We start from the raw sequence: 13,111 nt of genomic DNA, 5'->3' as shown, positions 1-13,111 counted from the left end.
GTTTTGAATTCTCAACAGTAGATACTTTTTCTCACTGTGTGATTAAATAGTGGGGAAGAACTTCCAATTTTAAAGCAGTCTGAAGAAGCAGTAGGGTTTTAAAGAGAACAACTTCTGATTTTGAAGTGCGCATCTGTTTGTTAGCTAAGTTTGAATTATAGACGTCAGTAGGAATTGCAGCTGATTTAATGAATGACCTTCTGTACCTCTTAGGTCAAGCACTCTAGAAAACAAGAGAGATCGCTTGCTAAAGAGTTCAAATTCTTGCTTAAATTAATATGGATATTTGGGTATAACAGGTTTTTAATGCTTCTCTTGTGCTTCCTTCTGTCTTCCATTTTACTACATGTACTTCCCAGTTTTGCCTTGCTTTTTGTTGTTGTTTTTTTTGTCTGGCCCTTTTTATGGCTGTAATCTCTCCAAACTGCAGATGATCTCGGTGGCGGTACCTTGATTTTGCTGTCTGACTTAAGCAGCTTCTTTGTCCTGTTACATGTCTGTCCTTTTTCTTCAGTTTCACATCCTGTTAATGTGCTGGCTGAGAGCATTAGGAATGAGGAGTGTGTCTTGACTTGTTCGTATGTGTAAGAGCAACAGCTGAATTAAAGGATGTTTGGGTGATCTGCAAGAAGGAGGCATTGCTGGGGTGGAGTGCTTTTTCAGTGAATCTTTAGTGAGGAATTTCAACAAGGTGCTGCAATGTTCAGTGAGGTTTATCAAAGGTTTAAGTATGTTCTTTCAGTGTGGCAACAAAGTGGTTTCCCATCCAGTGCGGCTATTAAGCATTTATGAAGCTCTAATCTCAATGCTACTGAGTACATAGGTTAGCCAAACTATTCAGAGAAACTTAGGCCTTTCATTACAGTGAGCTCTCAGAGTTTTTGCTCCCTCTAAAAACAATTTTTATTGAATATGTGACACAGAATACTAGATCTATTAGAATACCTTAAGTAGAAACTGATTCTTGCTTTGTACAGGCTGGTACTGTAGATTTTTAGTTGTTAATTGATTTATAGGATGGTTTTACTATTTCAGTGTTTTTTTCTGTCAAATGTGTAGAGTAGTAAGTTCAGATTGTTTTCTTTTTCCTCTTAAAAGAATACAGTATTAATTAACTATGCTACTGTCAGTGGTAACGATGTTTTTCTCCTCAGGATTAGAGTAAGCCAACCTTGTCTGGACTGCATTATCTTCAGATATCTTCCAGCTTCAGCTGTTCTGAGTCCATAAGAAATCTGAGATGTGTTCAGAGAAGAAGAAAACAGTAAACAAAAGGTGTGATGGTGTTTTTTCTTGGGTTAACTTAAGCCCATGAGAACGATTTTACACCTTCCACCATCACATTTTACCATTTTCTAAACACTTGCGGAGTCTGGTGAAATGATTATTATGGGCTCTGATCAGAGAGCCTCTTATTAATAAGAGGTTAAATACAGTCTTTTAGAGAATTGCTTGCCAAGTTGAGGAACAGTATGTATAAGTCAAGAAATTCAGTTTAAGCATCTCGATAGCAGTACTTTCATTTCATCATTAGCAGTCAATGCATTTGTTATAACAGAGAGGAATAGTGGTTACACTAAAAACTTTCTAATGTTTCTCCTTCATTAAGAGAAAATTCTGTGAAACCTTTTTGAAAGTAGCTAGTGTTTATTTAACAAAATAATTCTTTCAACAGCTTAGAAAGTCACATTTACTCAAACCTGAGTGTGAAGATTTAAGTTAAAATAGATGCCAGTGGACTGAACGTGATGGTGTAAGAAAGAAGTGGAGGGATTTGAGAATCACTGCATGCAACTTCACATTCCGTCTGAAAACCCAGGCTTCAGTTTGATTGAAGTTTCCTGGGTGAAGGTATGTTTCTGTGAGGGAGGGCAGTTAGCAGTTAAGTGCATAATACCACACAGTACATGAAGGGCAGGTGGAAGAAAAGGAAGGCTTAGAGACATGGATTGAAATCTGTTAATATTTTTCATTTTATTGATGCTTCCTAATACAAGTCCATTCTTTGGATTGTGGACCTCATTTGCGTAGCTACTGAGTAACAGTGATGCAAATATACAGATCTCTATACTTCAGCAATTATTACCTGTGTTAAAATTTACTCTTGTTTTGGAGTTTACTGGATGTTTGCCAGCACCTTAAGAGGTAGCTTATTCGAATCACCGAATTTATGGAGATGAGAAAAGGATATTTTTACTTTTAAAATTATTTTTATATTTTTTTATGATCTGTTTTACAGTGAGAATATTTAGTGTCTATCTTGATCTAGTCTACAGATAGCGTTTGGGATGAGGGAAAGGAAGAACCCTTCTGTAGTATAGATGTGGTAGCCTGGGACCAAAGGAAAGTGATACATCTATAGGATGGCTCATTCTTCAGAGGTAGGATATTTGGAAAAGCTAATCCAGTATACTGAAAACGTGCTATAAATTCCTTTCACGTCAGTAAGGAAAAATATCTCTTCTAGTTATGAAAAGTAAGGGCAGTACTTGAAAGCAATACCTGTGTTGAATTGTAATAAGGGAAATAAATTTTTGTTTGCATTTCAGTCAGGGAGGCACTAAATCCCACATGTGGATGGGTGTCAGCAAATGGAACACTAAAAATCCTCTGTATTAATAATACGACAACAGACAAGTTTCAGTGTTCATCTTGTATGTACTCTTGGTGTTTGTGGACTTCATTGTTGATTATAGGCAAGCATAGTAAGGTTGTGTAATTCTATCCAAAACAAAGACCTGGAGAATAGGGATGGTGGCTAAGCACTGCACAAGGGCTGCTCCAAAAGTAGTACCTCCTATTTTATTCTTTTGATCCATGATGTCAGAGGGAAATGTTGGTGGGGTAGCAGTAGAGATTGAGCATACCCACCAATATTCTGTTACAGTTTGTTGCCATGTAACAGATGGCAGCAAAGAGGCACCCTGACCAAATGACATCTGATGTGGACATGTGGGTGAAACAAAGGAGTGGGATTAAATTTCAGCATGTGGAAAAAATTGCATCCATTGACATTCATTGATGCTCAGTGTTGATTTAGCACCTGTGGCCTACTTCCAGAGGTTTGGAACTTTTCTCCATGAATTATGATAAATTCCACATATATATTTTTATACATATCAGTAAAATAAAAACCTTGTAGGTATAGTACTGAGCTGTGCAGGTCCTAGTCTCTGCTCTGATAAATGTTATCTCAAATCTGCCCTTGATTTATAAGAACTGTGTTGTGCTCATAAAACTTTGTTACATTTATTTTCTTTACCTCTGGCTCTGCTTTTCGTTTGCTGTTGATTTTTGAATAGCTATGACTTGGAGCTAAAACGCTTTTGAACCATCCAAAGAGACTTGTACAGCTGATTTCATATGGTTATTTTAAGTAAATTATCAGTAAAAAAAAACCAAAAACTAGACAGAATGTATCTTGAGTCAGTAATTTAATACATGAGAAACACAGCTTTTGATCTCATCCTGGCTTTAAAGGAGTATAATAACGGAATAAGTAAGTTACATTGCTACTGTGACTTTCTCACATATTGGGGAAAACTTTTGTATAATTGTGTTTAAATTATAATGATAATATCAGTAGGATTTCATGTGGACAGTCATGCGGACAGAAGGAACAGATACCTCTTATATTTGAACCCCAGTCAGTTAAATTCCTTTTGTGCCAGACATTCTTCAGACTTTTAACAGAGCACAGTAACTTTGAATAATTGATAACTGATGCTCATAGGCATTGAAAGAGAGGACATTCTCCAAATTTTAGAGTGTATTTAATAGGTAAAAGAGAATATGCTACTTCAAAAGTATTTGCAGTTCACTCAGAGTGAGTTTAAGATTAGTATCCTGTAGTAGAGCAAAAATCCATGTGAAATTTGATAAATTCATTGCAAGTGATGAGAATAGCACAGTAAATTGTTGTTTCAGTAATTATCCACAAGGTGGGGGAATGGATCTTTGCTCCGCTGCTGTTGTCTTTTAGCTTTCTTGCCCACACTCCTCCCATCTGGATTCTGTGCTGTTAAAATCACCTTGTCAATATGTTCAATACACAACATGGAGCTCTATGTCAGAGGCTGTCAGAAAATTTTACCAACTATAGATCCAAGCCTGAAGTTATAGAAGTATTGGGGAAAAAATGTATAAGGATCATTCATATATGAATTCTTACTTACAAATACAGTGTTATAGAATTGGTGGTGATTTCAGTGTGTAAGAAATTCTTTGGAGACTAATGTTTTAGAGTAAAATCTTTGTGTAGGTTTTATTCAAGTGCTCATTCTGCTAATGCTACTGTTGAATTGCAGAAATTCATCTGAAGATGGCTGTATAACAGACTGTCACGTAAGGTATGTACTGCTTTTCTTCTGTGTATCTAATAAATTCAGAGAGATCAAAGGCAGCCCAAGAAGCCATCTCAAAACTGTTTAACAGGATTTGATTTTTCTTTGCATGGTTCATCTAAAGCTAAATCTAGTTTTTCTAAATAGAAGAGCTTGTTCTATGATAGGTATCATATCTATTTCAAATAGTGCTTAAAAACTACCTGAGACTGGCTAATAGTTGCAAACAAGGTAAACACGAAATTAAGTAGTACTATTCTGTATTTGGGTCATTATTGCCTCCTCTTACTATAGATGGCTAATGTGAGCTGCTGCTCCAGAGAGCTAGTCTTCACTCAACTTCTGTAGTTCAGCTATAGGAGCCATTCTCATACTCACAAGCATCCAGGAGAGTGCAGAATAGTGTTTATGATCATCTACCACATGCAAGAGGTGAAGATCTATTAGCCTGTTTGCTCTTTGTCTGTCTCTATTGTTGGTTGCAAGTGTCCTTTTCTTTGTCTGCTTTTAGGATCCTTTCCCATTTCTACTTTCTAGAGTTTCTCCTGCTTCTTCTACAGAACAAGATACCCAAAACAGGAAATAGGTAAGGCTATCTAAATGTTTAAAAATAGTAATTAGGCCATATAGTTCTTCTCATTAAAAAAATCATTTGAGGGAAAATGTTGACAGGATGGCATATGCAGGAAAGATGATCCTCACTGTAGTGTAAGTTTTGAGATGTAAAGTTTTCTCTGTTTCTGAGGCTACGTGGCTTCTCAGTTCCTCCTGCTGTCCCTCTATTTTCAAATCCTGCAGCACCTAGGGCTTGCAGGCAACTATTTCATGTTACAGACAGGAGCTGAGGTCTGAGGAGAGGGAAAAGAAAGAGGTAATGTGCTTGACTACTTCCAGCAGATGTAGTAAGATGGCTGCTTTATTCCTCTTCTAGTCTCTACTCAGTTATTCTAATCCATGAGAAGACTTAAGAAATTTTAAGAACTTAGAACAATTTAAGAACTTAGAAATTTTGTGCCCCATCTACTACATCCTGGTTAGCTAGCAAGCAGCACGTGATTTTATTTTATTTTTTAAAACTTTTAATTCTAGGAGCTGACGGCTCCTCCTTTCCAAGGGGATACTTTGTGGGGTTTCCTTTTTACTCGAAGGGAGCAGACTGAGGTGGCTGTGATGTCAGTGACACACTTCACAAAAGCTGAGTAACAAATTTCAGATGGACTCTCTCTTCTTCCTAGTCTGTGGCATTTGCCTCACTAACTGGGAGGCTTTTGGAGGATTTAGAAGTTTGTAATGGAGGGTAAATCGGGGGAAAAAAGTGGTAACTTGGAAGAGTCAAGAAATTTGAGAATTGTGTTCTGACTCTGTAGCTTCACTGTCATAACACCTATGTTTGACTTCTGAGACCTTCACAAATTCTCTTAGACATATTCTCTTAGAGAGAACCTTCACAAATTCTCTTAGAGATAATATTAATTTCTGTCATAGATAAGAGCATGTGAGGGCTTTTTCGGTTTTCCTCTGATTGTCTCATAAAGTATTCTTTCTCTAGTAATTGTTTATTTTGTATTTGCAATTTTAAATATTAAATTCTATGCATATATAGGTACACTTTTTGATGTTGCACGTTATGTGTTTCAAGTCTCTGTTTCTACAAACAGGAGTAAATTCATTGGAAGTTAATGCATATAGTGTATACAAGAACTCACAGGCCTACTAATTTGATTCTTATATGTTTGTGTGAGCACAAAACTCATAAACTGATGCTTATCATGAGTCTACTTTACTGTTTGTTTCAATTCTACATGAAACAAGTTTGTGGAGTTCAAGTGCAGTCTAAACCACTTGTTCCTGTTTGTGTCAGTTGAATAAATCCAGTTTTTGGTGGAACCAAATGCTAAATCAGATCAGGAAACTCAAGTGGTTGAAGCAACACTAGCAAAGCCCTTCAAAGGTGGGACAAAGCAGCCAGAATGAGTAGCAATGTTGCTACTAAATGATTTGTGTAATTGAATCGGAGGCTTGGCCTATGTAACTCCTAATTGTTTTGCCAGTACTTTTCTAATGCGTTGTATGTACATCAACAATGAGAACTTGTACTTTTTAAAGGTAATTTCTGTTCTCAAGCATGAGCAATTTAACAATGCTTCTACATCTGGTGAGGAGACAAATCAATAATCCATGTAGTATGGTGTTTTGGCTGTTGCAGTGCAGTAGTTAAGTCAACAACATATCAGCTTCCCTCCTTATTTTGATTGCTTGCAGCAATCATAGCAGCTGTGTGCCAGATAATTGTTTTTCTGTTTTGTCTCACCAAATAGAGGCAAAATACACCAAATAGGCAGCCTTACATTTCTCACCTTAACATGAATTGTAGTAAGTTCATATAATATACCAGGATGTGTCTAGGGGATATTACTATGCTTGATACTGCCTATATTTGATGGATCAGAGGACATGGATGTTGTGTGTGGTTACTAATGCTGCCCCAAACTTGTAGTGAATCTTACAGCAGATTTGTTTAAGTTCTTTTTACAGCCTCACCCTTAAATGATTCAGTTTCTCATTTGACAAATATGATTACAATGCTTCTTGTAACTGACTTGTATTTGATGTTTAAAATTGTCAGGTAATCAAATATAATTATGTTAATTCTCTTAACTCAAGTTAAATCTCTGTTCAAGTGATTTTGTGCATTGACAGTGTGAGTATGTCAAAAGAAAATATGATAGATACTTGGAAGTCCTTTGTTTTATAAACATCAAAAATATTAATCCCTTTACCCAGAGTCATTTTGGCCAGTGGTTGTAAACCAAATCATTACAGATAATATGTTACTATACTTTGCCTTCCTCTTCTGTAATGAATACTTGGAGAGATCCTGGGGGTAATGGAAAATAAAACAATACTTACTGGCAGTATATACTGAAGTATATGGATTGACTGAAATATTGGTTCTACCAGGTTATGTCAGATTTGGAACTATTTTACTTACTTTTTACAAGAAACTGATTTTAAGACAGACTAATCCTCTGCTATCCAGATCTCCTAACCTTGCTCCATGAGATCTAGATCCCTATTGTGGCAGCACAAAAATATTGACTTTTATTTTTAGTTTTTGAGTGTTTTCAATGCTACTGGAGTCAGATGAATTAGAGTACAGACTGTCCCACCTCCCAGGTAACAGTATTTTGGTGAAACTTCAGTCTTCCTTGAAAGACTCCAAAACATAGTGCTTTTGTCTTAATAAGTGATGGAGAAAAAGGTTATAAAGGTAGTAGTGGAACTGGAGGTTGGCTTTCCTCCTGGCTGTGAATCTAAGCTGTATTTTAGAATCAACTCAGGCGTGTTCTGACATCATACTAAGCCTTAGGGGAAAAAAAAGCAACCCCAAACCTACCAAGTACATCTGCCTTCTCATGACAGTGTGTGATGAGGAGGACAAGACAATGCTGACTCATCTCAAGATATCTGTATTCTAGAAGAATTGCAGCTATATTTCTCCTGTGTGGGTGTTTCAGCGTTTGAATTGACCATCTGTAGGGACAGCAAAGCACTTAGCCTTTTTCTTCTTTGCGAGTTATTTCTGTAAAAGTCAGAGAAATAAAGCAGGGTTCTAACCTACAGAGGAAGTTCAGATGGTTAGCCACTCCATTTTACAAAAGATATGATGCTTATCTGGATAATTTGCCTAATAACTTCAGAAAGATTGTTAGTATAACCAGTGAATATTTTTAGATGATAATTAAACACAGCAGTAGTGCTTACTCCAAATGTTCTGAAGCCTGCATTGATTTAGTTAAAATCGTAGCTCTAGGATAATAGGTAAGCAATTTGAATATCCCTGAATTAAAAAATAAACACATAAATTAAAAAAACCAGAATATTAAAAAGCAAAAATTAGCCTATTTCTGAGTTGTACTTCTTTCTGTCTTCATTGTTGTCAATTCTGAATCAGTGAGCTTTGCTTATGACACCAGTAATCTGATTCAACTTGCTGATAACACTAAGGCATTTCTTTCAAATATGCTACAAGCAAATTGGCTTTTTCTGATTAGACATAGATTTCCCAAGGCTATTATTTGTAGTCAGAAGTAAAGCCTATAGTATTTGTCTGGTGTAGGGTTTCTACAGATACTTGCTCATTAGTGAGTCATCGTAATGTTTATAAGTCCAGTATCTTGAACAACCAGTGGTTGACTTAAGTTCAAAAGTGTTCGTGAAAGACCTTCAATTACAAGCCTTCCTGCTTTTGACAGTTCAGTATCTATCTCAATTGTCTCCTTTTTTTCCAGAGAGACAGTGATTTAAGATTCACCCTAAACATAAAACCAATGATCGATGGCAGCTGACAGTTGCCATTGTTTGTTTGTCCAATCCAGTTAGATGAGCAGCCAAGTCGGAACAATTAGTCCTCGGTTCAGTTGTCCTGTGGGCTATAGCTAATTTTGTACAGTGTTTATTTTTGTTGATGACCGTATAGAAAGGTATGTTTTTGACTGTTAGGATTCTGGGAAGTATAAACTTGTGATAAAAGGTTGTACTACATTGCAAAAAGCTAAAGCATTTCTTGTTCAAAGTGAGCCTGGGGGAGGGGCAAGTATTGTTAATTATATCTGATGATAAAGTTACATTAAAAATGAATTTCCCTTCTTATGATGTTAAATTCCTGCACACAAGATCCTCTTATTCTATTTATTTTCTATTCTAAAACACAATGTCTTGGCTGTGGCTCATTTAATGGAATCCAGAAACGTTGAGAAGGCACACAGTTGTCTTCCCTTCTGGTCTGTCCTTTTTTAAAATGCTAAGTAGTTATTTTTGCCGTAGTGATTCTGATGGGAAAATACATGTTGCAAAATTTAAATTCTATGCATTTGAAGAAAGTAACCGAGCAGAGGAACAAACACGTGGCTTTATGGAAATGGATGAATTTTTGAGATCATGTATTCCCCGAGACTTCTAAAAACTGGGTTTTTAAGTTGATGGAACTAAGATGCCTGTTCTAATACCTGCAAGATTCTATTTTTCATTTCAAAAGAATGTTTGCTATTTGTTACTCAAACCCTTAATTTGTGTCTTTTAAAATTATAAGTAGTTTTGGCCTTGAATTTTATCTAAATTTTAGCCTTTTCCTGCTTAGTAATTGTATCAAGATCACATCAATAGTTATTAAAAAATGGACAGGGAAAACAAAACAAATCCTAGGCTGGAGCAGTAGAGATGGATAAGAGAGATGTTTAATTTATCTGTTTTTTCATATTAAACTTTTGTTTACAGATTTCAATGAGAAATTGAGATTGTTCCTTCATGCTGTTCACGGTGGCTCCACTTTAAATGTTTTTCTTTTAGTTTTATCCCGTTTCTATGCTGTTGGATCAACTCTTTCTCTGTTATTGGTTCTGGAAAAAAGACGAAGTAGAACTTGTGCTATTATTGTTCTGACACTGCCTAAAGACTTTGGGAAAAGATCATACTGTTGTGATAACCTGATATTTCCTGCACTGTTCTCTGAATGCACAGTTGAGACCCAAAATATTTCTGTGACTCACACCCAGTTAAAAGTTTGTGTAATTTAGATGTGGCAGTCAAATGATGAGTCAAATCGTCCTTCTCTGGATTTATATCAGTTGTTTAATATGGTGGCTGGCATCACGCCATGACTAAATCCAGTGACCAGCATGGGAAGTGAGAGTTCCAGGAGGGAAGTGTTTGCATGCTGCAGTTATAAAAGGTATAACATGTATTTATATGTGAACAGACCTGGTGGTAATACAGTGCATACTGAAATGTTTGCCTGCATAGTTTCACATAAGCAACTGGGTAAATGCAACCATGTGGTTATCTAAGATGGAGGTTACCCCCTGCTCTGGGACCCATCAGGGGAGGAGGAGGGAGGGCTGGGAAGTGTGACTAAACCAGATACAAGCACTGCCAGTTGTTTGGTGGGTTCATCTTGCTTTCTTGTGGTGAGGCCCATGTGTGCCCATTGCAATAGTGAATGCTGCGGGAAGCATTTGTCATCAGTAATACTGCACTGCTGTGGGGAAAGGCTGCCGACCCCTGCTAGCCCTGTGCTTATTCCATGTCCATCCTTCAGTGGCTGGAGTATTTTTATGCATTGTTATTTGATACTTGTGAAATTTCAATTGTATATGCACGCATACTGTGATTAAATCAAAGGGAGTGGTCATGTAGCACCTGAGAAAGGCTTAACAATAGTTCTGTGTGCATCTGCCTGGGAGGTTTCTATATCTGTATGTGTCAAAACAAACAAAAAAACAAGGCTCAATTCATGACAAGCATCTGCTTCAAAATGAACAAAATCCTTTCTTGTCACAGCTTCTCTGCCAGTGAGGATTCAATTAAGAGTGTTTAAATAAAGAATAGATGTGTACTTGTATTACCTATCTATATCCCGGTAGTGTTCCCTTTGTAATCCAAGATATCTTATTCTTATCTTATTTTTTTAATTATATTTTACTGATATCTTTTAGAAAAAGTATTTTATGCTGTCTGTTGTTTTTCTGGAGGAGATGGCTTCTAGAGCCTCTTATCCAAATCACTGCTTCCTTAATTCATCCTTCATTCTGCTGTAGCAGAAACAATAGATTTTCATGTAGCTCGCTTACTGAAAATGTTTAGATGCAGCATGCTTTACTCAGACCTTCTGAGGGGTGAATGGAATTCGCTATAGTAAAATCCTGTCTCTTTTATTCTATAGCAGTTAGTTGATGCTTTGAATTTAGGCAGAGCAGTATGTAGCTTGTTTAGTAGTTGTATGTTGTTCTAGGTCAAGTGGTATGTATACAATGTATACAATGTTCTTTGCACCTGTATCTTGTCTGTGTCCATGCATACACTCTCAATTACTGCTAATAGGAGTTGTATGAAAAATCAAGGAAGGCTGGAGAAAACAGTTGTCTGGGTGTTGTAGTGCTCTCCCACACAAGCTAATCTTTTAAACCTAATTTGGAGCCTTAATTCCATTCAATTTTTCTGCATGTGACAAGGAAAAGGACTTGAATATAAAGAGGTCAGTAGGAAGAACAGAGATGTCCTTACATCCAAGGTCCATATTGCTTTACAAGGCGTTCCCAATTCTGAAAAGGTACGGGGTTATAGAACACAGGGGAAATGGTGCTTTGCTCAGATCTGAGAAATATGTTGTATTTCTGATGGGAGATGTAAGTGATGTGGCATCTTTTTATTTGTTTCTAGTGAGGAAGACAGGTTAACCATGCAGTCAGTCTTTGGTATGATCTTACTTGTTTACAAATAACACATACACCGCCTATGTTTCTAAACACGAGCTCTGATTGATTTGTCTCCAAAAATACTTTTGTAGAGAGGAGATACACAGAAAACTTGTAACTTCATATCTCACTAGCTGTATTTTCATGTGGAATACTCAGAAGCCTTTTCTTCACTGTATGATGGAAGTGTGTTAAAGTGGAAAAGAAACAACTTATCCAAGCTGTATGCTTCACGATTGGGAATCTTAGGTTAAAATACTCTTGGAGACTTGATTGGGTTTTTTTTTAATTACTGCTCAGTTTTGTCCTGGATGTGTTCTGAATTATCCGATGCAATAAGTTCAACATCCACTATACTCTCTTTTCAGTAAAAGCTGTAAATCTGTATTAAATAATGCCCACAGCAAGTGTATTTGCCTTTGGCTTTGCCTCTAGCTTTAAGACTGTCCGAATGTTGATGCTACTCAAGGAGCATGGTGTCCGGGGTTCTTGGCAAGTTCATGCTAAAACTCTGGTATAGGACACATTTGGCTGTATTATAAACTTCAGTTGTTTATGACTATCCCAAACAGCAAATTCTCTTAGTGATACTGAAATGTATTTCCCAATCAGTGAAACAGCAGACTTGCTGTAAAGGGAGCATGGCCTGGTTGCTATGTCATATGAATAGTTATTGCTGACTTTGGTTATTTTTTCTACCTTTGTCAGCTGACATAGATACACAGAAAGAATAGATCATCTTTGTGGTTATGAGAGTGGAACAGCCTGAAGTTCTTCCTGTTCTACTCACATCTGGGCTATTGTGTTGAATTCCACTGTGTTGAATCATCTGACATCTGCCTTTTAATTGCAATAACTGAGGACTATTTCCTCTGAGGTGTTTCATGCTATTTTAGTGGTTGTAGCTAACTGAGCTACCAGGGTGACATTTTCTCTCAACTTTGCTGTACTATGATTGTATCATAAATCTGTCACAACTATATTCATGCTATTCTCTAAAATTTGCCTTATTTTCACGGATGGGCATAATGATAGTCATTAGTATTGGCGAGACTCAGCAGCTGCTGGCTTCCTTAGAGCAAAGCCCCTACTAATGCTGGAGTCTGCACTTTGTGAACAGAAGGTCACTGCCATTTCCTTCTTTCTTTTCTCTCCATCCCATCGAATCCTTCAGCAGGTCATCTTAAACTAAATTAAATAAATGATCTCTGCTTTTCAGCTGCATATAATGTGCCTTGATGTTACATGATTTTAAATGTGCCATTTCTGAGTGAGGGCTACAAACAGGGAGTCCTAAAGCAAGATCATCTCTGTCTGTTTCTTTTGAAAGAAATCCCTGTTCTAGAACCATTTCTCTTAAAGCACACAAACCAAAGGCTCCTTTCCAGTGAAGCTGGGAAAAGGGTGTACGTGTTGTGGTTTATTCTGCAGGTTAAGACATGTTGTTTCCATTGAACTGTTGCTTTGATACTTAAAGAGGTATTTGCAAAATGTGTTTAACTTTGAGAATCTGTA

The sequence above is a fragment of the Coturnix japonica genome, chromosome 14 (assembly GCF_054131305.1).
Source record: "Coturnix japonica strain WE chromosome 14, WE-NBRP24, whole genome shotgun sequence".
NCBI classification, from domain to species: Eukaryota; Metazoa; Chordata; class Aves; order Galliformes; family Phasianidae; genus Coturnix; species Coturnix japonica.
This window is presented reverse-complemented; position numbering follows the sequence as displayed.